This window comes from Acomys russatus, chromosome 25, assembly GCF_903995435.1.
Source record: "Acomys russatus chromosome 25, mAcoRus1.1, whole genome shotgun sequence".
In the NCBI taxonomy this organism is placed as follows: domain Eukaryota; kingdom Metazoa; phylum Chordata; class Mammalia; order Rodentia; family Muridae; genus Acomys; species Acomys russatus.
Window position 1 is genome coordinate 569991 of NC_067161.1, and position 26576 is coordinate 596566.

The following is a 26576-nucleotide window of genomic DNA, read 5'->3' on the forward strand; positions in this document are numbered from 1 at the left end:
TGTTTTGTTTTGTTTTGTTTTGTTTTGTTTTGTTTTGAGACAGGGTTTCTCTGTGTAGCCTTGGCTGTCCTGTACTCACTCTGTAGACCAAGCTGGCCTCAAACTCACAGCAGTCCGCCTGCCTCTGCCTCCAGAGTGCTGGGATTAAAGGCGCACGCCACCACGCCCTGCTAAATAAATGTTTTATAAAAATTAAAAAAACAAAGAAAAGAAATCAGGCTGAGTAAATAATGGGAAACAAGCTTTGAAGCAGGGTTCCTGCAAGCCCTCTGCTTCAGTTCCTGCCCCGACTTCTCCAGACGATGGGCGACAAGCTGTACAGCGAAACAGGCCCTTTCCCTCCACATTGCTTTTGGCTTCAGTGGTTATCACAGCAATAGAAACCAGATCTAATACACCTGGCAAAGGCAAAACAAATGCCTACATTCATGCATCAGAGCTGTTTGGCTTGAAATGGAGTAATCTGGGAAGGTGAGACACATGCTCAGACAACAGAATGCCATTTAGGATCTGAGGTGGCTAATACTATCAACTTGGGTGTCTCTAGAATCACACAGGAGACAAACCCCTGAGCATACCTTGAGCCAAACTTGGCAACCTGGGTTCAATACCCAGGACACATAAGAGTGTGTCCTGGGTATCAGTGATCTGGGCCCTCACACATCAGGTGACTACCTTATATCAAGTTGACATAAAAACTAGCTAGCACACCAGCTTTGTAAGCGTCAGTGTTATCCCTGACATGGTGATGTGTTAAGAAGTCTCCAGGGTGCCCCTGGGTCCAGCTAATTCCTATCATCATGGTAGGGGCTAAGGAACAGAGAGAAAAGAGAAGCCCCTGAGACATACTTGAAGGTCAGACTGTCAGTTTCCTTCCTGGGGCTTTTAAATGATTTCTATCTTAATTTTCATTGATGTTCCCTGGTTGTAACCAGCAGATCTTTCCTGAATGTGATACTCATTCCTCAAAAGAACACCATATCTTTTAAGAACAGCTTACTCTTTCAAGAATATTCTAAACTGAGTTGGATTCTTTTGTGTGTATGTGGTGTATGCAATATTTAAAATTTTAAATTTAATTTACCATGTATGCATATTTTGCTTCCTTATATGCCTATTTACCATATAAATGCCTTGTGCCCATGGAGGCCAGAAGAAGGCATTGGACTCCTTGGGATTGGAATTACAGATATTGTGAGCTGCCATGTGGGTATCACTGAGTCCTCTGGAAGAGCAGCCAGTGCTCTTAACCACTAAGACATCTCTCCATCCCTGTATATGCACTTTTGTGCATGGATGCATCTATGCACATGCAGAGGCCAGAGGAAGACATCAAGTGTGCTACGTTATCGCTTTCTGCATAGCTGGCCCACAAAAATAAAATATGTAACGAATGTTACACTCCAAAGAAGGAAGTAGCAAGAGGCAGAGAAGAATGAAGGGAACAGAAAACAAATTTAAAAACAGAAAGAAGAGAGAGAAGAAAAAACAAAAAAAGATGTTGGCTCTGATTCCTTAATGATTCTACTTTATTAGCAACTTGTTAAAGGAGTGTACCTCCCTTACAGCCTGACTACCCTAAACAGGAGGGAAAGGAGATTAAGGAGAACAAGAATGAAACCTTCTAGGTATCAGTTCCGCCGGGCAAATCCCCTGGCGTAAATCTCAGGAGTCTAGCAGATCCTCTATCCAACAGAAGAAGCCACACCATCTGTGGACTGAACCTGGAAGGCTCCACCCAGGGAGTGGAATGGGGTGGTTTGAGTAGGTATGGTCCCCCTAAACTCATGTGTTTGAATGCTTGGCCAGTAGGGAGCAGCACTACTAGGAGGTGTGGCCTTGTTGGAGTAGGCGTGGCCTCGTTGGAGGAAGTGAGTCACTGTGGGGATAGGCTCTGAGGTTTCCTATGTTCAAGCTACCTACTGTGACACAATGTCTCCTGCTGTCTACAGATCAAGATGTGAAACTCTCAGCTCCATGTCCAGCACCATGTCTGTCTGGATGGTGCCATGCTTCCCACCATGATGATAATGGACTAAACCTCTAAGCCAGTGCCGATGAAATGTTTTCCTTTATAAGAGTTGTCTTGGTCATGGTGCCTCTTCACAGCAATGAAACCTTCTAGTGGATTTAACATGTTTTTGTTTTGATCCCAAGTATAGGATATGAAACAGACTTGTGTGAGGGTGTGTGGCGTTTGTCCGCTGGAAACAGACTCATGAGAGAACACGTGATGTTTGTCCACTTAGAAGAGGAACTGCCTTTTGTGGGGGCATGGTCCTTGCTAACTGATTAACATCCTGGTATGGACTCTGAGAGGATATATATGTGTGTGTGTGTGTGTGTGTGTGTGTGTGTGTGTGTGTGTGTGTGTGTATCCAAAACAAGAGGCTTGGCTTTTTTGGTCTTGGCATCATTTCCCATTGTTGGCTGTTCATCGCTCTACTTCAAGATACCCCTAGAGAGAAATGCTTCAGAGAAGGCTGGAGGCTCACCATAAAGAAAAGTCTACCAGCCCATGGAATTCTCCTGTGTTTGTTGTTAAAAAAAAAAGAAAGAAAGAAAGAAAGAAAGAAATCAGGAAAACGGAGGATGGTTAATGGATTTAAGAGCAGTGAACAGAGTAATTCAACCAATGAATTTACCGCCTGGAATCCCTTTACCTTCTTTGTTACCTAGGTCATGGTGGTCATGGCTTATAATAATAATTGACTTAAAAGACTGTTTTTTCACAGTACCCTTGCAAGATCAGGATAGGTAAAGGTTGCTTTCTCAGTACCTACTTTGAACAATAGCAGTCCAATAAAAAAGGTACCATTGGAAGGTACTTCCATGGGGAATGTTGAATAGTCCAACTTTATGTCAATACTTTGTGCAACAACCTTTAGAAAAAACATAGGCAATTTCCTCAATCTATCATTTACAATTACATGGTTGATATTTTGCTGGCTGATTCTGATGCAGCCACTTTAAAGAAAATGTTTAAGGAAACACAAAGAGTTCTACCATGCTGAGTGTTACAGATTGCTCCAGAAAAAAAAAATACGAAGAGGAGAGTCAATTAGCTATTTAGGCTATAAAATAACCCAATTTAAAAAAAATCAGCCACAAAAGATACAGATCTGTAGAGATCAGTTGCAAGCACTTTTTTCTTTTTTTAAAAATAATTTATTCAGATTATACCCTGATTGTTATCCCCTCACTTGTATCTTCCTGTTCTACCCACCTTCGTCTTCCACCCTGTTCCTCTCCCCTAGACCTGTGACAGAAGAGGACCTCCTGCCCCACAATATGATCACAGGCTATCAGGTCTCATCCGGATAGCCTGTTTCCCCTTCCTCTGAGTGCCACCAGGCCTCCCCACCAAGGGGGTAGTCAAATAGGAGGCACCAGAGTTCATTTCAGAGGCAGTTCCCACTCTCCCCACAACCATGGAGAATGTGCTGTCCATTGGCTAGATCTGAACAGGGGGTCTAGGTTTACTACATGCATTGTCCTTGGTTGGTGCAGTAGTTTGTGCAGGACCCCTGGGGTCAAGATCCACCAGCCTTGATGGTCTTCTTGTGGGGCAGTTGCAAACTCTTAATGGTTTTCAAATCTTAATGGGAGATATTAACTGGTTGAGGCCTATAATTGGACTAGATTTGAACAGTACAAGGTGTCTAATGTCTAAAGCAGAAAAAGAGTTAATTTTGGTAGAACAAAAACTATGTGATGCATATGTGGAAAGAATTGGTCCTAAACTTGATTGTATTTTGGTTATTTTACCTTCAATCCATTCTCCTACTGGGCTCATTGTACAAAGAGAAGATAATATTATGGAATGGATTTCCTTAGCATAAACAAAGTAAAAAACCAAAGACATACATAGAAAAAAATTCTGAATTGATTATAAAATGTAGAATAAGACTGAATAAACTGTCAGGAACAGATCCAGATGAAATTGTAGTGCCTCTTACTAATGTTGATTTTTGTGTTTTTGGTGTTTTGTTTTGTTTCGAGACAGGGTTTCTCTGTGTAGCCTTAGCTGTCCTGGAGTCACTTTGTAGACCAGGCTGGCCTCGAACTCACAGCGATCCACCAGCCTCTGCCTCCCGAGTGCTAGGATTAAAGGTGTGAGCCACCACGCCCGGCTCTTACTAATGTTGAGATTATGTCCTTGTGGGTAATCAATGAAGATTGTCAAAAATCTTGTAGCAATTACTTGGGAGAAATTAACAACAAATACCCAAAAAACAAACATATACAGTTCATTGAAAGAACTAGTTGGATTCTTCCACATATTGTAAAGAGAGCACCAATTCCAGAGGCACCAGCCTTCTACACTGATACAAACAGGAGGTGAATGGCAGGTCACAGGTCAGATAAAATAACCAAGGTGACCAAAAGCCCATATACCTCAGTTTAAATATCAGAAGTTTATACAATTCTATTACATTTTCCTGAATCTCTTAATATAATTACTGTCAATATGCAGAAAGAGTTTTGAATATAGAGTCTGCTGAATTTACTCCTGATAAATCAGAATTGACTTTGTTATTTATGGAATTGCAACAGGCCATCAGAAGTAGAAACTATCCATTATATGTTACTCATATTCTGTCTCATACAGGTTTACCAGGTACATTGGCACAAGGATGAGGAAGTTGATCAATTGCTAATAGGAAATGTGTTAGAAGCATCACATTTTCATGAAAAACATCATGCTACAGTAAAGGTTAAAGGAAAAAATATCACTTGGCAACAAGCCAAAGAAATAATTAAAAAGTGTCCCACGTGTTCTGTGTATAACCAAACTCTATTACCTGCTGGAAGTAACTCTAAGGATACCAAAAGGAATGAAATCTGGCTGATGGATGTGTTTCATTTTGCAGAATTTGGAAAACCAAAGTACATACATCATACCATGATACATACTCAGGGTTTCAATTGGCAACTGTTTTAAGTTCTGGAAAGGCTGATTGTGAAGTTACACATTTATTGGAAATATAGGCAATTATGGGTATACCTGCACAAATTAAAACTGACAATGCTTCTGTATATGTATTCAATAAGATCGTGATTTTTTGCATATTAAATATAAAGTACATTACCAATATATCACATAATCCTACAGGACAAGCAATTGTAGAAAGAGTTAATTGTACCTTAAAAGAGATGCTTATTAAACAAAAAGGGTAAAGAACCCCAAGGACAGATTAAATAATTCTTTGTTGACTCTAAATTTCTTTAATGTTGGTGAAAGAGAAACAAGCAGCATCTGAAAGACATTGGGTTATAGAAAAAACTGAGGCACTAGGACAACCAATGTATTATAAGGATCTGTTGACAATGGAATGGAAACCTGCAATAGTTCTGAGGTGGAGACATGGTTATGTTTATGTATCTACAGGGAATGAAAAATATGGTTATCATCAAAACTTAAAGAGATTAGATCTGACCAGGGAAGACCTCCTACCATCTGAAGCGTGAATGTCTTTGCATAGCAAGGGAATCCTATGGGCCATCTGATCCTATGACACACCATTCTTTCATACAGCATGGATATTACAGCTCAAACAGACTTATAAAGTTGATACCTTACACCTAGTCAAACATAAGACAGAAATTTACCTTTAGCTGATCAGTGCACCTTGCATATTCTGTATATGTAAGTGTAGAAATGTACTTATACTGCTACTTTTTAAAGTGTGCTTATTGTCAGAGCAAAAGACCAGATAATAATGAAGACAAAGCAAGTAGCCCAGGTGATTCATCCTTGAAGCCTGCCTCAGCTAATATTTCTCAAGAATTTGGATGCATATCAACTTCAAAAGGGCTGTGCCAAAGGATTGATCCCACCAAGACTGGACAGAAAAAGATACAGGTGGCTTTTCTACTTGACCAATATCCTACTTTTCTAAGAGTACCCAAAAGATGTTTTTACCCCCAGACAGCAAAAAGTAATTTTAAGGACAGGGCACCCCCATTCCCAATAGGTGGGTACGTGTTTTTGATGGGTTACCAATGTTTGTTTTTTCTGGGGCAGTTGGTTATAAATTAGTAAAGGTTAGATTTAGGAATTTCTTTCTCTTCTCTATCCTTTCTCTCTTATTTTTCTATCCTATCTAGTATTAGGGGAAAAGAGGGAAGAAAGGTATGATAAAGGGGGGAATATAGAATTATAGGAGAAAAGGTAGATTTTTGAATCTACTAGAGTCAAATATTTTACATTGGTATTGTATGTTGATAGAAATTTAAGATTATTTTGTTCAACTTTTGCTTAATGTATTAGACATATGCAACTCATTTGAAAATGTGATGTAAAGTTCTAGTCTTATGAAAGCTAACTATTGAAAACTGTTCAGGATGCTTGGAAATGCAAGTTAGTAGTTAGTAACCTATAAATCTTACTTGTAGTCTTGTTAGATATTCATTTAGTTAATTATAGAAACAAGCTTTATTTAATCTCTTGTATATGTTTTCAAGGCTAAGCAGATAGTACATAGCTAGAAACAAGCAGTTTTTGTCTATTTAGATATACTTAGATAGATGGTTAGATAGATGGATAGACAGATAGATAGATAGATAGATAGATAGATAGATAGATGATAGATAGGATTGTACACTATAGTAAATAGATTGATGGTCTTCACACACTTCAAAGATCTGCAGGATACACCACTTAATAAGAAGGGTCTTTTCTGACAGAGAAACAAATCTTCTCCTGGCAGCACCTCCAATCTACTTCAGTGAAAATGATGGACATCAAAGAAACAAATGTGGCAAAATAGCCACTGGACCAAAAAACTGTTCTTATCTCTACTGCTGATAGCACACTGATTGTCCAAACTGTGAACATGCATGACATTGGGAAATTGACTGTCCAACTTTGCAGAGACCAGGTGGGCCAGTCCTTCAACATTTCTGCTTCACAGAAAAGTCTGTTAGACAGTCTGGGCCAGCAGGCTGAAGACTGGATGCCACAATGGTACATCCTTTGGTGACTGTCCAAGCAGTCACTGTCTCTGCTATGTCTATATGTTTGGAAGGTGCTTGCCTGCACTTCCTACTAGATATTATTTCCTTCTTAAGTCTCTGATGGGGTTGAAGACTAGATAGCCATAGTATTACTACAATTAAGCTTTAGTTGTTTAGGGTCTGAAAACATGGGGGGTTTTGTTTTGTTTTGTTTCAAGACAGGGTTTCTATGTAGCTTTGGCTGTCCTGGAACTCATTCTGTAGACCAGGCTAGCCTCAAACTTACAGAGATCTGCCTGCCTCTGCCACCCAAGTGCACCACCACAGCCCAGCTAAGAGCCATACTATTTAAAAATTTTTATTTGTATCACAAAAATCGCAAGTTAACACTGTGGGCATGGTCTGGGCATGATCAAGGGATGGAAAGAAGGAGTCTCAGCTATTAGATCACAGACCTTCTGCACACTCCCACCTACTCCTGAAAAACGTATGAGCTGGACCACTCTATCACAGGATCAGGACACCTGACAAAGCACAGAAGGTCCACCTCTGAAGCCCTTGACTGTCTCCATCACCTCCTGCAAGTCTCATTAGAGTTGCTGCAGCAGCAGATGTAAAGTTGATTCTGGTGATGTTTTGTTTTGTTGAGAGAGGGTTTCTCTGTGTAGTTGTGGCTACCCTGGAACTCGCTCTATAGACCAGGCTGGCTTTGGAGCTCAGAGATTTGCTGCCTCTGCCTCCTGAGTGCTGGGCTTAAAGATAGGCACCACCACTGCCCTGCAGCTTCTAATAGTTAATGTTAAATCAGTATCATGTTTATTCAGCATCATCATTAGTAGTTTGCTTTTTTCTTTTCTTTTTTCTTTCTTTTTTTTTGGGGGGGGGGTAGGGAAAATGGATACTGGGGCTTGCTGAACCAGGAAGGAACAGCACATACGCTCTGCCGGTGTTCCGAAGCTGGGAGTTGCGTGCTGACAAAGGATATTAACTGGCTTGGGGCAGGGAGTAGGGTGTGGGCCTGGGCTTGAGTCACTTGTCAGTTTCTGTGATGTCATTATTGCAGATCTCAAATTGCCTACTGTTTAACTACTGGTAAACAAGGCTTTTGAAAATTGAACCCAGGTCTGGTGGCAGTCATCTCAGCCCTTTGCAAGAAGAAGATTGTGTGCTTGTGACCAGTCTAGGCTATGCAGTGAGTCATCTCAAAATTCCAAACCAAAGGGGGCAAACAAACAGAAAGTTTCCAACACGCATAAATGAGATACTACTCATAAAAAAGAAAAAAAAGTGTATTGAAATAATCCAGACTCTAAAGTATGGCATTAAGTGAAAGAAGCTGGTTCCAAAAGACCAAACAAGTTATTATTTCATTGACATGGAACTCTGAAGAAGGTACAGATATGGTGACAGCAGATTAGGAGTTGCAAGAGGTAAAAAAAAAAAAAAAAAAAATAGTTGATAAAAATGTTTTTTATCACAGCCAAATGTGGTGGCACACACCAATAATCCCAGCACTCTAGGCTAAGGCACAGTTCAAGGCCAGCTTGGGCTACATGAAACCTCAGAAAGCCAAAGAGAATGAGAAATTGTTAGAAATATCACATCAATAAGAAGCAATATAGGGCCCATCTCTTCATGCTTTTAATCTCTCCAACATTTGATGGGAAGAGAAGCTGAGTGTTGTGTGTGGAAAGATCCACAATTGTGATGTTGAAAATAGTTTCAGTTCCTCTCAGAACTGGCTGTGGTGCTACACACATGCACACACACACACACACACACACACACACACACACACACGACTTTTGTGTTCATTAGTACTTTATACAGATGTTAGCAATTCTTGCAAATAGGAACTCTGTCATTTCTCTTCTGAATAATGAGCCTGCAGGCTGGGAGAGGTTAAGTGGCCCAGAACCCCACAGCTAGTTAAACTATGGAGCCAGGATGCTGACAAACAGCCTAACTCAGGCACCACATAGAGCTAACTGCTATTCCAAGCTATTTAACTGACAAAAGTTCAGCCTGACCCTCTTCAAAACTCCCCACACCCTGCAGATGGCAGCCATTGCTTGGCTTAGACAGCAGCTGGGACATCATCGACTGGTATTCACTGCAGTCTTTGTGAGGGTTAGAGAATTGTTCCTATGGGCAAACCTTGATTTTTCCACTGCTCTACATGAAAGAACTAGAATGGGGGGAGGGATAGAAGGACTCAGAGAGGACAAGGGCTCCACAAGAAAACCAACAGAGCCAACTAACCAGGGTCCAGGGGGCCTTGTGGAGACTGAAGTTCCAACCAAGGACCATGCATGGACTGGACCTAGGCCCCCTACACAGATGTAGCCAGTGGGCAGCTCTGTCCTCATATGCATCTCCTAGTAAGGGGAATGTGGACTAACTCTGACATGGATTCTGTTGCCTGCTTTTCAGTCACTTCCCCCTGGTGGGGCTGCCTAGCCAGGCCATAGGAGATGAAGATGCACTCAGCCCTGACTCAACTTGATATGCTGGGGTAGGTGGTGGTGGGGGCTCCCCTTCTTTGAAGAGTAGGGGAGAGGGAAGAGAGGAAATAGGGATGGAGGGTAGGACTGGGAGCAGAGGAGGGAGAAGGCTATGACCAAGATGTAAAGTGAATAATTATTTAAAAATGAAAAAGAAAAGCTGAGTGGTGGGGGCGCATGTCTTTAATCCCAGCACTCGGGAGGCTGAATCAGGTGAATCCCTGTGAGTTCGAGGCCAGCCTGGTCTACAAAGCAAGTCCAGGACAGCCAAGGCCACACAGAGAAACCTTGTCTCGAAAAACAAAACAAAACAAAACAAAACAAAAAACAAAAGAAGAAGAAGAAGGAGAAGAAGAAGAAGAAGAAGAAGAAGAAGAAGAAGAAGAAGAAGAAGAAGAAGAAGAAGAAGAAGAAGAAGAAAAATGGGACAGTTATTCTTAGAGAAGTTTAACAAGGGAGCAGGCCCTACCCTGGCTCGGCCAGCCCAGAGGCTCATGGGTGAGACTTTCACCACTTGACCATGAGCAAATGTATTGTGGGGTCCAGCAATGTGGCAGTGGTATCATAACCAGACTGATCTTGTGGGCAGCCTCTGGCATTTTCTTAGCCCGTCCTTTTCTTTGTTTTGGTGTGTGTGTGTGTGTAGGATCAGAGGACTATTTTGGGGAGTTGGTTCTCTCTTTCCACCATGTGTATCCCATGGTACTAGGCTTTGCAGCAAGTGTCTTTTCCTGCTAAGCCATCCTGCTAACCCTTGGAGTGCCCCTAACACCGAGCCCTCTCTCTTTGGGAAGTCTCAACGAACCTTCCCTCACCTTAGTGAGTCTGTAGCACTTTCCATGAATTTATATATAGCCTTCATTTAGTTCTAGACAGATTTCTGTAAAAGGAAGAACAGACAAGATTCACACTGTGTTAGATGCTCTTTGGGAACAGTTTAAAGCAACTGGTCATGTGCCCTGTGTGAGGATGAAGCTTTGTGGGCATACTGTCATCTTATTCCAGCCACTCATTTGTTGGGGCTTGAACACCACTTAAGCTCAACTCAAGGGCAGAGATATCAATTCCGTCCATGTTCCAATGACAAAAACCATGAGTTGTTTTTTACTCCCTGCTCCCAGAACCCTATTATTAAAAAGCAACCTGCTATTGTCTCCTCTTGTGTAATCTTAGATGGCCCACCTGCTTATGGCTTTTCTGGCTGGTGATGCTATCTTACATATGTTGCTTGTGGGTTTTGAGCTTAAAATCTGCTCATCCACAAGAGTCAACGTCGCAGTTATCAGCTCCCAAGCATGTGCAGTGTCCCTGGCCAGTCAGTTTGCCATTCAAATCAATAAAGTTGATTCGGTTAAGAAAACTTGGTGGGTCCTGGGTGCTAAATGTTTGCCAGACCTCACAACATTTTGGGGGCTCAAGTGGGATCCAGCACCCTGAATTGGTAGCTTCAGGGAAACCTCTGGAGATGAACCTGATATTCTGGTTCCTGTTTTGTGCACTTCCGGTGACTCGTAAGAGAAGCTGGATGCTGCACTGCTCTCTGAATCTACAGAAATGATGAAGGATGCCTTATCCTCCTCTGGCCCTTTTCAGTTGGGGATCTGGTTTGTCTCTTCTTCCTTTCAGTCTCTTTGTCTGTGTCTGTCAATATCTGGTTTTACTTTCATTTTCTCTGTTTACTGTCTGTGTCTTCTTTGTTCTAGATTCTAAGACGAGACAGGAGCAATCCACTACCTACTCCCCTGTTGAACTTGTTTTTCGTCATTTTAAGTATTTCAGAAGAAAGTTTTGTAGTGGAAGTAAACGTGTTTTTGTTTTGATCCCAATTGTGGGATGTAAAACAGACTTGTGTGAAGGTATGGTATCTTTCTGTTGAAAACAGACTTGTGAGAGAACAGGTGATGTTTGTCCACTGGAATAGGAACTGTCTCTTGCAGAGGGGGCGTGGGCTTTGCCAACTGATAAACATCCTAGTAGAGACTCTGAGAGGAGATATATATATCTATGAGCCCAAAACAAGGGGCAGGGCTTTTTTGGTCTTGGCTATTCATTACTCAACTTCAAGATGCTCCTAGAGAGAACCGCTCCAGCAAACACTTTGAGGTTCTGGGCTCCAGCAGCTGTGGCTACAGTCACCTTCGCTGAATTGCTGATTTGCTGTTTAACTTGTCTATTTGAATCTTGCTGATCACACCAGTGGAATTGCTCCAAGGAACTGAATATAAAGAATATCTATCTCTTCTGTTCCTATTAACCTCTTTTCTCTCCTATCTAGGGTAGATGGGTTGGAAGGAAAGTATAAGCATTAAAGACCCCCAAATAAAGTAGTCAAAGCCTGCGAAGTTTCTCAGGCTGGTGACAAGGTCTACTCTAGAACACTCAAGACCTTCTTCTATCTTGAGTGGCCCGCCTTCAAGACAGATTGGTCCATGAAGGGCACTTTCAATTTAACTATGATTTACTCCACACAGACCATCATCTATGGGTTACAAGGACATCCAGACCAAGCCCCCTATATTGTGGCTTGGTGACATCTTTTGGAATAACCACCTAAGTACTGTGAATCCCTCTTGCTGGAGTCCATTGGCACGCCGTCAGCCCTCCCCTCAGACTCAGGTCTCAGAGGGATGAAAGATATTCCATGGACAAGGACATTCCTCCAACCTATCATCCTCCTTCCAAGGCTTGACCTTCTGGGCCCCTGCAGATCTCCTCCTGCATCCCCTAAGCCCCTCATCTACCTCTACCTCTAACCCCTTCCTAAGTTCCCCTCAGCCAGGTCTGGCTCCAGATATCAAGGAGACCTTGAAGAAGGAGCCTCCATGTCTGGATGAGTCCCCACCTTACCTCTCCATCAAGCCCCCTTGCACAGGGCCCCAACAAGGGGGCCAAAGTATGGCCTCTTTTGTGATCTATATCTCCTTCTTCACTAGCGACCTCTATAACGGGAAGAATCAACATCCTTCTATTTCATAAAAACCCAGTCTGACCCTGATATCTGGGGAAAAAAAAACTTCAGAGACTGGAGAACTTGGAAGGAGAACACTTGTCTAAAATTGGATGAGGTTTCAGCCCCAGTGTCTAATAAGCAAAACACTCGGGCATGATTGACAGACAAAACAGATGGCCTGAGGTACAGTGTTGCCTTCCAGAAAACTAGAGGGCCCACGCCCAGGTTCAGACTTCAAAAACAACAGGCTTCAGATGACCTTCTTATTGGTTGTAAAATGCAGAGTGGTCAGCCCAGAAAACGTATACACACAAGCAACAAAACAGATTCAGCAAGGTGTGTGTGTGTGTGTGTGTGTGTGTGTGTGTGTGTGTGTGTGTTAAAAAGCAAAGAAAAAGAAGAGTCTATCAATTTGAGGGAGGGGTGTAGAAGACGTGTAGGTCCTCATGCTCACAGTAAGCATAAGGGGAACTAGGACTGAGAAACACACAGGGCTGTCCCTTCAAAAAAAGGGATATATCACCTGTTTTCTGCCCAGAAGGCTGGGGTATGAGGTGCTTAATAGCCTGGTGATTTTTGAAGTAGCTGTGTGTGTGTGAGGGGGTGGGGGTTCTCGAGCCAGATTAGGCACTGTTAAGGTACACTGTGTGGAGGTGCGTCTCTATATATTCAATTGTTGATTTCTAAACCAGCAGAGAGCTAAAAACTAGCTTGGTATTGTTATTTCTATGGCCTATCACCTGTCTTATACTTTTTAAAATATTCATTCTTCCTCACTTGCCTATTGGCTGTAATAAAGATCTGACAGCCAATATTTGGGCAGGAAATGAGGGTGGAACTTCTGGGCAGAGAAAGGAATGCTGGGAGAAGAAGGAGATGTGGGAGATTCAGGGAATAGACACAGGGAACAGGATGGATCACAATGGAGCAGAGAAAGGTATAGAGCTAGCCACATGGCAGATCATGGCAAGATGGCTGGGATAAGCTTAAAGTAGCTGGAAAAACTGTCCAGGATAAAGGGCCTAAGCTTTACAATATTAAAAATACTTTAATTCAGCCGGGTGTGGTGACGCACACCTTTAATTCCAGCACTCGGGAGGCAGAGGCAGGCTGATCGCTGTGAGTTCAAGGCCAGCCTGGTCTACAAAGCGAGTCCAGGACAGCCAAGGCTACACAGAGAAACACTGTCTCAAAAAACCAAAAACCAAAAAAAAAAAAAAAAACTTTAATTCACACCACTTGTGGGTCTGAGAAAGTCCTGATGTATTTGGCTCCCAGTGTGGGGCACATGAATTCCAAGCTTTTAGGTGAAAGAGATTTAGGCTTAGGGCCTGAGAAAAGTTCTAGACATGAAGTTGAGATGGTGTTTTCTAACAACTGCACACTGCTCTGTGGCAGTGGCACACCAACTCTGCGAGCAGAGGGCACATCAGCCCCTTCAAGGTGTGGTCCATGCTGCAGAGAACAGCTGCAGGCAGCAGAAGCCAGGCCCAGGCTGACAAGCTTGAAGCAACCCCCTGGCCACACAACTGCTGAAGACTGAGAAAACCTCAGACCTGGTACGATATGTCTAGAACTAGCAATCCCCATAAATAAATATTAAAATCTGAAAGCAGAAAAGAGAAATAGGTAGAAATGTGCTTAGTTGCTGAAGAAAAGAAGGAAACTGTGTATAAACAGTCCTAGAGAGAAATATTAAGTTTAAATACTAAAGTAAAGTCTCTGAAGGAAGGAGAGAACTAGAGAGATTAAAAAAGAAAACATTTTTCTGGGTTAAAAAACGAAAAACACCATGGTAGAGGGCATTTGGACCATGTGTAATTTTGTTTTGATTAACAGCATAGAAATAATTACATGCTCAGTAATAATTGCAATTTTCTATGTCCTCTTTAAGAAAGATCAAAATAAAGCAGATTTTGATATGGAGAGAGGATTGAGAGATGGATTGCTAGATTAAAGATGATAGGACAGAGATTGGGGGATCTTTTAAATCAGAATAGAGAATTTTCGAAGGACTCTGATATGGAGCCTATGGCTCCATCTTATGATGAGATTGCAGCATGGCAGTCCAAGCACATTAGAAAACTCACAGTGAATTTTCCAGTTACAGTAGTAGGGAATGGTAGCTCTGCCACAGCGTGATCTCCAGGGCTCAGCTGCTCCAGGGCTTAGTTGTTGTGTTCCCTCACAGCAGGAATAACTTAGTATCATTGATCAATGGCTCATTAAAAACAGGCCCAACTTCTAGCACAGGAAAAACTGCAGCTAGTACATATAGAACCTTCTATTAGTCCTTGGAACCAGCTTTTTTCCTCTCCCCACCCCAGACAGTTCCTCTGTGTAGCCTTGGCTGTCCTGGCCTCATTTTGTAGACCAGACTGGCCTCCAACTCAGAGATCCACCCGCCTCTGGCTCCCGAGTGCTGGGACTAGAGGTGTGTGCCACTACACCTGGCTCATTTTTTATTTTCCAAGGCAAGGAAACTCAGCTGAAAGAGGCACTCCTTCCATTCTGTCTCCAAATCACTCCTGTTTCATCCATTCCAACTCTCTGTGTACCTGACCCATTCACGATAGCCCCATTCCAAATAGCTCCATGCTTCCATTATACCCTCTCCATATTCATAACCCTTCTGCAACAGGCCTTGTCTCTGGTTAGGGCACTTTCCATTCTCAATGCATCTCTAGCCCTCATGTGCTAATTTCTGTATGAGGCCAGCTAATGGTGAGCCCCAGTCTTCATTCAAGACACCTATTTTGGGTGAAGATGTGCAAGCCAAAACTCCCATCATGAGTGCAAGATTCTGCCATTTGATTTAAATAAACAAGTCTTTTTTTTTTTTTTTTGGATACCCATTTCTGCCGATCAGCTTTATCTGTTCTCTTGAGGGTCCCGGGTCTTGAGGCTATTCCTAGTCTCTTTAGCCTGTCTACCAAGTTCATCTTTTTTTTTTTTCCAAGTTCATCTTTAGCTGGCCAACATTAGAATACAAAGAAACAGAAAAAGCAGTCTTTTAAGTCAAGTATAATAATGAATATAATGTCCTTGAGAAATCATGCATAGTGCCAGGCACAGTGGAGCATCCCCGTTATCCCAGCACCTTGGGAGGCAGAGGCAGGTGGATAGCTGTGAGTTCCAGGCCAGCCTGGTCTATATAGTGAGTCCAGGACAGGCAAGTCACACAAAGAAACCCTGTCTCAAGAAACCAACCAACCAACAAACAAACAAAAATCATACATAGTAGGAACTGTGGCTGGAAGGTCCCCTATTGTTTACATAGCAGCATTTATGTCCCTGGGATCATACAGCCATCGAAATTCATTCTTTGCTCTTTTATGAATTACAAAAATTGCCGGGTGTGGTGCTGCCCGCCTTTAATCCCAGTACTCAGGAGGCAGAGGCAGGGTGGATCTCTGTGAATTTGAGGCCAGTCTGGTCTACAGAGAGAGTTTCAGGACAGCCAGGATTTCATAGTGAGACCCTGTCTCAAGAGAAAAAAACAAAAAAAACAAAAAACAAAAAACGAAAAAGAAAATGTGCATGGCAGTAATACTGAACTGCTGGCACATCTCTCTACAGAGCCCAAGTAGGAAGAGCCTGCCTAGGAGAGCCAGAGACGCTGTGCTGTTGCCAGCAGGAGGCTGCTCCAAAGCGTTGGTCAAATTACATTCCATTCTGTGGTGCACTAAGCCTCATTAACAAAACAAGGGATTTCATCTTGTCCTTTCCTCAGAAATGGAGATTTTCTCATTTCAGGCCTTTCAGGCAGGGAATCCAAACAGCGCCCAGATTCCTTTGTGTTTATGATTACCAAAACTTCGTTTCTTATATTTGTATTTTTGTACAACATAATTAAAAAGTTAAATATAACAATATAAACAGGTTTGTATTGGACTTAAGAAGGAAAGTAGGGGTCAACAAAGTTTTTTTAGAATATTTCTTCCAAGGATGCTAACATATTGTGTGTTTTTCAAGTTCCCATGGATGCCAAAAGAGGTTAAACCAGAAATGTAATTATTTTGAAGTTTTGGAAGTTTTCACCAAAAACTATTTTTTGGTAAAGGCTGAGAATCTGTTACATCAGACTATGTGAAAATTGTAGTAAGAAGTAGGATCTTCCAGCAAGTTCTTCCTCCATGGAAGGGTCATGTTTTGATAGTGTTCACAGTTTTATTTGCAGTATCAGGTGGATATTCACGCCTATGTGGGAAAGCCCAGTTGTTTTCTCCGACTTTCTGTGTTTATTTGTCAGGTATTTCTGAGCATCCTGTTACCCATCAGGAGAGTCTTCTTAAGCTCAAAAGTAAAATTGTCCTGCATTTTAAAGAGCCCAAATCCTAGTCGTGGGTTTAAAACCTTAAAAGTTAACGCTATTGTTAATTAAGTAGGTTTTGTTTGTCTTTTAGTTTTGTGCTTGCCCAGATTCTGACAAGGGAGGAAGTTAGAGGCAGCTCATGAGAGCCTGTCCTTCTACCAAGGCATATTTTATACAGCACTCCAAGCTTCTGCAGTGTAATGACAGTGATCGGTTCTCACATCAGCTCGACATCTAGAACTAGGGTACCTGTGTCTGAGGCCTCCCTGCTGTTTGCTGTGCTGAGTGCCCCGCCCTGACCAGCCAGCTGAGAAGCATGGCACAGGCATGGCGTGGGGCTGTAAGGGCTCCAGGAAATACCACTGCATCATACCTAGAATGTGACTTTCTCAAATAGCCTTTTATACACTTTTTTTTTTTTCTGGGACTCCCATTACAACTAAAAACTGATAATGGTCCTGCTTATACTGGCAAACTCTTTAAAGAATTGTGCAATTTATAGAATATAAATCATGTTATTGAAATCCCTTAAAATCCACAGGGTCAAGCTCCTGTGGAACACCATCAAGTACTTAAATGACAATTTTAAGAAGAAAAGAAGGGTACATACATCTACTTAAATCCCCACATACTATGTTACATTTAGCTGTGCTAACTTTAAACTTTCTCACTTCAATGGATAATGCTTTTAAAAATATATTTATTTATTTATTTATTTATTTATTTATTTATTTATTATTTATACAGTGTTCTGCCTGCATGTGTGCCTGCCTGCCAGAAGAGGGCACCAGCTCACTATATATGGTTATAAGCCACCACCTGGTTGTGGGAATTGAATTTAGGACCCGTGGAAGAGCAACTAGTACTCTTAGCCTCTGAGCCATCTCTCCAGGCCTAGGATAATTTTTTTTTTTTAAATTCTTTTTAAAAATGTGTGCTCTTATTGGTGTTTTGTCTGTATGTCTGTGTGAGGGCTTTGGATCCTAGAGTTACAGACAGTTGTGAGCTGCCATGTAGGTGCTAAATATTGAACCCTGGTCCTCTGGAAGAGAAGCCAGTACGCCTTTTTTTGTTTTTGTTTTGTTTTGTTTCGTTTCATTTTGTTTTGTTTTGAGACAGGGTTTCTCTGTGTAGCCTTAGCTATCCTGGACTCACTTTGTAGACCAGGCTGGCCTCTAACTCACAGTGATCCACCTGCCTCTGCCTCCCGAGTGCTGGATTAAAGGTGTGCGCCATCTCTTTTCATCCCCAAGGATAATGCTTTTTGCCCTAAAGGAAGCACAACCTGAAATATATGTTAAATGGAAAGATCTAGAAACTAATCAGGGCAAGATAATGGTTGTAGCTTCCCAGAAAACGAATGAAGTCCCACATGGCTCCTACTCTGATGCAGCAAAGCAGGGCAACTGCTGGAGACCACTGCACCAATGAGACATCTGAAAGCGGATGACAGACCCACGGAGAGGAGACACATCAAGGAACAACACAGTAGCGTTCACCCAAAACATATGCTCTGTTTTTACTGACTATATTACATGTTAATTCTCAGCATGCCAATGCAGAATCCAAATGCCTTTTGCCAGGTAGAATAAAGCAGGAATGAGTACTGGAATACAAGTCTCAAAGATGGCCTGTATTAGTAGCAACACTACTAATATTACGGCATGAATATTAGCAGAAATAAATCCACAGACTATCGATTATTTGTTGCTCAAGCATAATCTTGGCCATTAACAATTTCCTGGCAAATGCTGTTTCAAAGAGTCAGATTTTTCTCGTATTATTTATTATCAAATTAATGATTTGTATAAAGAGATAGAGAAATATCTTAAGCGACCTTTGAATGGTCATCATGGATAGATTTCTCCTTCCCTTGATCTCTGTTAGCTTTTCTTTTTTTTTTTTTTTTTTTTTTTTGTTACCCTTGGCTGTCCTGGACTCACTTTGTAGATCCGGCTGGCCTCGAACTCACAGAGATCTGCTTGCCTCTGCCTCCTGAGTGCTGGGATTACAGGCGTGCGCCACCACGCCCGGCTTCTGTTAGCTTTTCTTATCATTCTCTTATACTTGCCTCTATCAGTTAGATTAGCCGTGCAGGCGATACATACTCAACCTTGGCCTCCATTATAGCTATAGTTCCCTCTCTCTCTCTCTCTCTCTCTCTCTCTCTCTCTCTCTTTTTTGAGACAGGGTTTTTCTGTGTAGCCCTGGCTGTCCTGGACTCGCTTTGTAGACCAGGCTGGCCTCAAACTCACAGTGATCCGCCTGCCTCTGCCTCCCGAGCGCTGGGATTAAAAGTGTGTCCCACCACACCCAGCCACAGTTTTCTCTTTAAAAAAGAAAATAAGGGAGAGATGTAGGTCCTTGCACTTACAGATATGCCTTAGGGGAACCAGCAATGTAAAACACATAGGGCGTCTCTTCAAAGGCAGAGGTATATGACCTATTTTCTGCCCAGAAGGCTAGAAGTGGAGGTTATTATAGTCTGGTGATCTTTGCACTATCTGTGTGGCTGAGACCACACCAAATCCGCCACAGACCTATACCATAAACTTGTTTTTCTTTTTTTTTTTTTTTCCTTTTTTAAACTTGTTTTTCTTAATCAATCTGTAGGACCCATCTTTATGGAGGATATCACATGGCCTTGGTGGTGACCGAGACCCCACATGAGGGAACATGGAAGGAGTTGGAGGGAGAAAACAATGGGGAAAGTGGTGTCATTCTATTTCAATTACAAATGTATTTAAGGGACTGGGGAGAAGGCGCAGCTGTAAAGAGCACACAGTACTCTTGCCAAGGATCTGGGCCCAATTTCCAGCACCCACTCTTTCTGACTTCAACAGGCACAAATCACATATGTGGTGTAAATACCTACATACAGGCAAAACACACATTAAATAAGTAAGTCATGTAGATATGTATGTATGTATGTATGTATGTATATATATATATATATATATATTGTTTTTAATTACAATAGAAACACATAGTTGAAAAGAGCAAGCCTGACTGAGCCAGGAGGAAGTGGAAACCAGTCAGATCATGAGTTGGATATTATTTTGGTTTGAATATAGCTTGTTTCCCAAAAGTTTATGCTCTGGAAACTGGATCCCCTAATCTAAGGAAGTTAAGGGGGAGGGGGGTGTGAGATTCTGAAGAAACAGAACCTAAAGGTAGTTGGTAGGAGAAAATGTTCCAGGTGAGGAAGGATTAATGCTAATTCTCAGGGAGTGGGTTGGGTCTCCTGGTGATGGGTGTTTTGAAGACTGAGCTGGGTCCCTCTCCAGTGTCATCTTCTCTTACCATGTGGCCTCTAGGACTGTCTCACATATGTTTTCACCATGTGATGCCACATTGTGACATAGCCAGGGGTCCCGAAACAGATGCCCACCTTGGGCCCTAGCTGCAGGAATCATGAAGCAAATAAACTTTTTAAAAAAAAAAAATCACTGAGTATGGGGTATTCTGTTCTAGCAGCACAAATCAGACGAAGCTAGAGAGGCGTGGTGGTTTCTGTAGCGTTAACAACGCTCACATCTTTGTCTGTGTTCAAACATGCTTGGAAAGTAGTTCCACTTTTGTTCTGATTTCTCACTATCTTAGCATGGTCTTGTGTGGTGTTGATAGTCTGCGAAATTATCTGTGTTTGTTAGAAGAGTGCCTTGGCAGATCTCTGAGTGCCTGGTCAGCTCCTGGATGTACTTTCCCCTTTCTCCTAATGTTAAAAAACAATTTTTATATATCCTCTCTCCCTAGAAGTCATTCTGAAATCCTGAACTATGCGGGCAAGTGTGTCATGTTTCCTTAGTAGCTGGCAGGGACACTTGCATAGGGAAGCACTCTGTGAGTGCTCAGTGAATTAAATCACAAGCACAGAGAATTTCCTGTCTCTGTCCCAGGTTGTCACAAAGTTGCCAACCCCTGGCATTTTCAAAGTGATAAGCATTTGTGACTCTCACAGCGATTCCCCTTTGACTACACTCAGTTTTTAAGGAGGTAACTTGGGTTGAAGACCCTGGATAGCTGGGACTTGCCACCAGAAGGATGCCTGACTACCGGAGAGACATTCTCACTGCTACCCAGGACCCATGGGGAGAGGAATGGCGCTGCTGGGGGGCACACTGAGGTCAGAGAGAGTGGGAGCACACAGAGAGGCGCCTCTGCTCACATACTTACCTCATGTGTTTATTCCACATGGTTGTTCTTGAGTCATAGCTTTTATAACAAACCAGGAAATACAGGTACTTTCGTGAGGTTTGAGTCATTTTAATAAACTATTAAACATGTGGGGTGTTGTGGCAACCTCGATGCTCTGGTCGGAAAGGCAGCCAACATCTGAAGCAGGCTGATGGGACAGAGCCCTTTAGGTTGTGCCATCTGATGCTTATTCCAGGAGACAGTGTCAAAACTGAATTATGAGGCTTGCAGAAAATTGGAAAGATCTGAAAAATTATTTTTTTTCTGAAAAATTATTAAAGTAAGTGAGGACCCAGACTCAGAAATAGAAATCATATGCTCTCTCATATACAGACCTTATTTTACCATCTTCATTGTTCATATCTGCGTGAGTGTATGGGGCAGGCTAGGAAGTCATAAAGGAGATCACAGAAGTGGGGCAGGTACCAATAAAGAGTAGGGCCTGGGGTAATGGCGCACACCATTAATCCCAGCACTAGGAGGCGGAGGCAGGTGGATCTCGGTGAATTTGAGGCTAGTTAATTCCATCATAGCCAGGGCTATATAGTGGGATCCTGCCTCAAAACAAAGCACAATGCAACAAACAAGAAACAAACAAAAACCCAACCTCTCCCCGCCCCCCCACCCCCAAAAAAGAAGAAGGGTAGGGAGGACAACAAAGACACATGCATGTGACATGAAAGTGGAAAAAAGGCTGGGGCAGGATGAAGGAGGAGAGAAGGAATGAAATCAGCTAAAACCAATTTTGTGTGAAATGCGGTGAAGGGAACTGGAGAGATGGCTCAGTGGCCATGAGCACTTTTGCTCTTACAGAGGACACAAGTTGGAGTCCCAGGACTTGAATGCTGGTTCAGTCTTCTGTAACTGCAGGGGACTCAACACCTTCTTCTGAACTCCACAGGCACCAGGCACACATGTGAGGCATACACATCAACCAGGCAGAACACTCATAACATAAAAAAAAAACAAACCTTTTTTGTTTCAAGATTGCCAAATGCAAATAGCCAAAATATTGTGTATGTAACATTAGTATAATAATTCCTGAATGTTTCATGGTTCTTCTTGTTGTATATAGTTTATTTTATATTTGTGTAATAATATAAATATATATGTAAAAAATATTTAAAATTACATATTTTTTGTTTGTTTGGTTTGGCTTTTTGTTTGCTTTGGTTTTGTTTTTCAAGATAGGGTTTTTCTGTATAGCTCTGGCTATCCTGAAACTCACTACGTAGACCAGGCTGACTTTGAACTCAGAGATCCACTTGTTTTTGCCTTCCAAGTGCTGGGATTAAAGGCATATGTCACCACAGCCTGGCAGTAAATCTTTTTAAATTTTTTAAAAGTAGGGAGGGAAGGATGGAGGGAGGGAGGGAGGAGAAAAGAGGAGACAGGAGGATCAGAAGTTCAAGGTTATCTCAGCTAATATAACAAGTTTGAGGCCAGCCTGGGCTACATAATACCCTGTCTCAAAAAGCACAGCAAAACTAACAAAACACAACTCAAACATAACCCAAAGAATCAGACTTCCAGTAACGGACATCATGGTGTCACCCACCACTCTGCCCCTGTCTTTGATAAAGGCCTGTTTCTCAGAAGATTCCACACAGTTGAGAACTGAGCACTGATAAACCATTGACCTCCCATTCCCTGGGCAAGCTATGACCTCTCTGCCTCTGTCATCCTGAGAGTCAAACTCTTGGTTTAGTCCTTAAATGAACTCATACGGTCACTTATTGTGAAAGACTGATTAAAGGTCCCAAAGATAACTATGTCATTGACCTGTGAATCTGCAAAAGGAATAGTGTAGCCATGACTAACATGAAGCTCCAGTTACCCGGAAGCATCCAGGTGGGCTATAGATGGACACACAGATGTTTTTTAAGAGAAAGATTTGACACAGAGGAGAGAATGTGACAGAGCAATCTCAGCTGGGAAAGAGTACATTGAAGGCTTCAGAGACAGAAGAAGAGGCTACAAGCCAAGAAAAGCAAGTGCTGTGGAATGCTACTCTCTGTACATAATGGCCATTTGCTATCTCTTCTCTGGGTATTCTTTGTATATTGCTGGTGTGTGTGTGTTCATATGAGCTCCCAGTTTATGCATATATGAAGGCCAGATGATGACTTTAAGCATTTTTTCCTCTATTGATCTCCATCTCAACTGTTGAAACTGTACTCCCTGAATCTAGAGCTAGCGGCCAGAGAGCCTAGGGAGCCTGCTTGTTTCTGTTCCATAGTGTTGAAGTTATAGGTGCATGCCTCCATAACCAGCTTTCACATGGGTCCTAGTATCTGTGTGCTCTGGTTGTCATAGCAAGCATCTCATCCTTTGAGTCATCTCCCTGGCTCACTGTGACCATCGTAATCAGAGCAACTGTGCCAACTTGTAAATGCCCCTCAGGATGAGGCTCATTGGGATTCCACCATGAGAAGGTGTGAAGAGGTTCTATCTGAGATCTACCCACTGTCTCCAACAGCTCCCCTTAGCTGTACCTAATTCTGCCCCAGCCCAGGAAGTGCTGGAATGTATGATACACATGGAAAATTAACTGAAGAGACCCATTTGTGCAACCCTGAGTCAGTGGCCAATCATGCTAGCATGAAACTTTTCAGGAGTGTGTCTGTTTGGGGCCTCACGTAAGTAACTCCCACCCTTGCTCCTTAAACAGAAGCAATAAGCTTGTTCACCAAGCTAGCTTGGCAAAGTCATTGCTTTGGTCAGCAGGCTCTTTAATCTAAGAGCTTTCTGCTTGAGTATTATACACAAGATTAAATAAAGTTTGCCCTAGGTCAAGAGATGGATCAAGCAATAAGGAGTGAACATAGGGAAAAAAAAAACATAGAGAGTAAGAGGAAGTTAGGAGGACAGATAAAGAGATAGACAGGATGTAGAAAGGAGGGACATTAAGTTTGGGGGGGTTGTTTTGTTTGTTTGTTTGTTTGTTTGTTTGTTTTGAGATGGTGTAGGGAAGGAGGCTTCCTTCTTTTGAGACATTGGTTGAGGAGAAAGGCCAGCTGAATGCTGTCTCTGCCTCTCTGAGCTAGCAGGCTTTCTCCCCAGCATCTGGCTCTCAAGTCTTTGTTGGTAAAATTGAGTGTTTGAGATTTTGTTAAAAAGACATTTGGCACTCCAATGCATGACACAACCACACAGACAGATAAATCACTCCAGCTGTGGACAAACCAAGAAGCCATCAGATTTGGTAAGTCCCCTGGGAAGTCCTTAAGGAGAGTCAAGGATGGAAAGTCACATCATACAAGGCACTAGGACTCTGTGTAGCGATACTTTGGATGGCTTGAAATAGAAGCAGAAAGTGAAAAGCTAAATAACTGAAATTGGCTCAATACTGGTTATGATTATTATCATTTTGGTATTTCATATTTTATCCTTAATAGGCACAGTGGATTTGTGTGCATATAAAAAGTGGATTGATAAGCTACAAGCCTTAGAAGAAAAATTAGAGAGACCTATAAATAAAAATGAGAACAATACTCAGACACAAAGGAACTTAGACAAAAAACCTTTGCACCACCACATGATGGAACTGAAAAGAGGAAGCCCAAGGTTGTTAGAAAACCAACCTTAGTTTATCCAGTTTCTATACAAGACCTACCAGGAGATGACAGGTACCCTCAAGGTTATGAAGATGGTAAATGGAATCCTATAGATATATTAGTTTTGAGGAGATTTAATGAAGTGGTAGTTTCATGTGGTACGTACTCACCCTATGTAAAGAGGATAGTAAATTCATGGGCAACTCAGAACAGAATTATCTCCCAAGACTGGAAAGGTTTGTTAACAGCAATATTGGAAGCAGATCCTCAATTACAATGGTGAGCATGGTGAAAAAAGTAAGTTAGGGTCATAGAACAATGGAATAGGGCTAGAGGTATTAATATTTCCCAGCATCAGTTGCTGGGTGAAGGCCAATATGCTGAATTACAAAGCCAGTTTTAGTTTGATAATCACACCTTGGAGCTTTGTTGCTTAGCAGCTTTAAATGCTTGGGACAAGGTTGAAGAATCAGGAAAGAGGTCTGAGTCATTTGCTAAAAATATACAAGTCTCAAAAGAAGCCTTCACTGATTTTTTTCTTTTGCAAAGATTGACTTTCGCTATAAATAGAACAGTATCATTTTCAGAAGTCAGAAAAAATAGTAATTGAATCTTTGCCTTTTGAAAATGCTAATTCAGGATACAAAAGGGTGATAAGACCCTTAAAGTCAAGATCAGCACCAATAGAGGATTGGATTAGAGATGTGGCTGACATTGGATCTCGTGTTTATGATGCCAATCTGATTGAAGAAGTAATTTCTAAAAGTTTTAAGAAAAATCAAAATGGCAGATGTTTTAATTGTGGTTAGCAAGGTCACTTGAAAAGGGATTGTAGGCAAAGCTTTCCTAAAACCAATGATTTTTCTAGAGATAATCCAAAAAGAAGGTAGCAGCCTTCTGGAGTATGCGGAAGGTTTGATGACATTGGACTAATGAGTGCAGATCAACAAGGGATCGGGAAAGCAACCCTTTGCCTCAGGGAAATGGCCTGGAGGGCCTCCTGCAGGCTCCAAACATCCAATTCAAGCCAATCATTTCTTGTTACCATTGGAGAACCTTATCTGCCTAAGCAATTAAAAGATTTAATGCTGCCAGGCATGGTGGCACACGCCTTTAACCCCAGCACTCGGGAGGCTGAGGCAGGAGGATCACTGTGAGTTTGAGGCCAGCCTGATCTACAAAGTGAGTCTAGGACAGTCAAAGCCACACAGGGAAACCATGTCTCGAAAAAAAAATCAATGCCTGTTATTAAAAACAACACTTCTAAACAAACAAATAAACAAAAGAAACCAAACCAAAGCAAAAACAAAAACAAAACAAACAAACAAACAAACAAAAACCACTTCTCTGGATGTAATCAAGGACAGAAAAGCATCAGTAGATAAAACAAAAACTTCAGGAGAGACCACAAAACAAGTATTTTAGCAAACTGCTATAAATAATCAGAGACCAAAGCAAAACATAACAAATAAATGGCATTGAAATTGAAGGTTTAGTAGACACAGAAGCAGATGTAACAATAATTTCACCAAATCTTGGTATCCAGATTGGCTTCTACAGGAGGTAAATATTTGGTTTCTAGGGATTGGAACTTTATCTCAGGTGAAACAAAGTGCAAGATGGATCAAGTAAATAGGGCCAGAAGGACAAATAGAAAGATTAAAGCCATATGTGGATAATATAACTATTATTTGTTGCAGCAATGGAAAACACAAATTAACACTCCTCCAATCTCAGAAACAAACTAAAATAAAGAATGCTTCCTAGAAAAACATTAAAAGGTATTATCAAAAATAATCACAGACCATACAGGTTGTACATAAGCAGGACACAAAAGCTATTGCTTTTTCAAAGGTACCCCGACCTGCAGGGTTCTACTGAAACTCGGGAGGGAGGTTACCTGTTGAGAAATGCAAGACACAAGGAAGGAGAGCAAGTCTGATTGATCAAGCTCTCAACTTTATTAGTCAGGTAGCAGCTTTTATAATTCAGAAGGCAGGGAAGCATATCGCTATAGTAACGCAGTTGCGGGTTTTTCTCAAAACATAGGGAATTCCAGGCAGGGTTATGACATCCTGCTATGCAGGGTATCT

At 41.9% G+C, this 26576-nt stretch overlaps 1 protein-coding gene across 2 annotated transcripts in view; it reads right to left on the bottom strand.

The window, feature by feature from the left end:
- Window positions 1-26576, bottom strand: part of Bmerb1 (bMERB domain containing 1) — a 123955-nt gene that overhangs the window by 26587 nt on the left and 70792 nt on the right. The window lies entirely within an intron of this gene.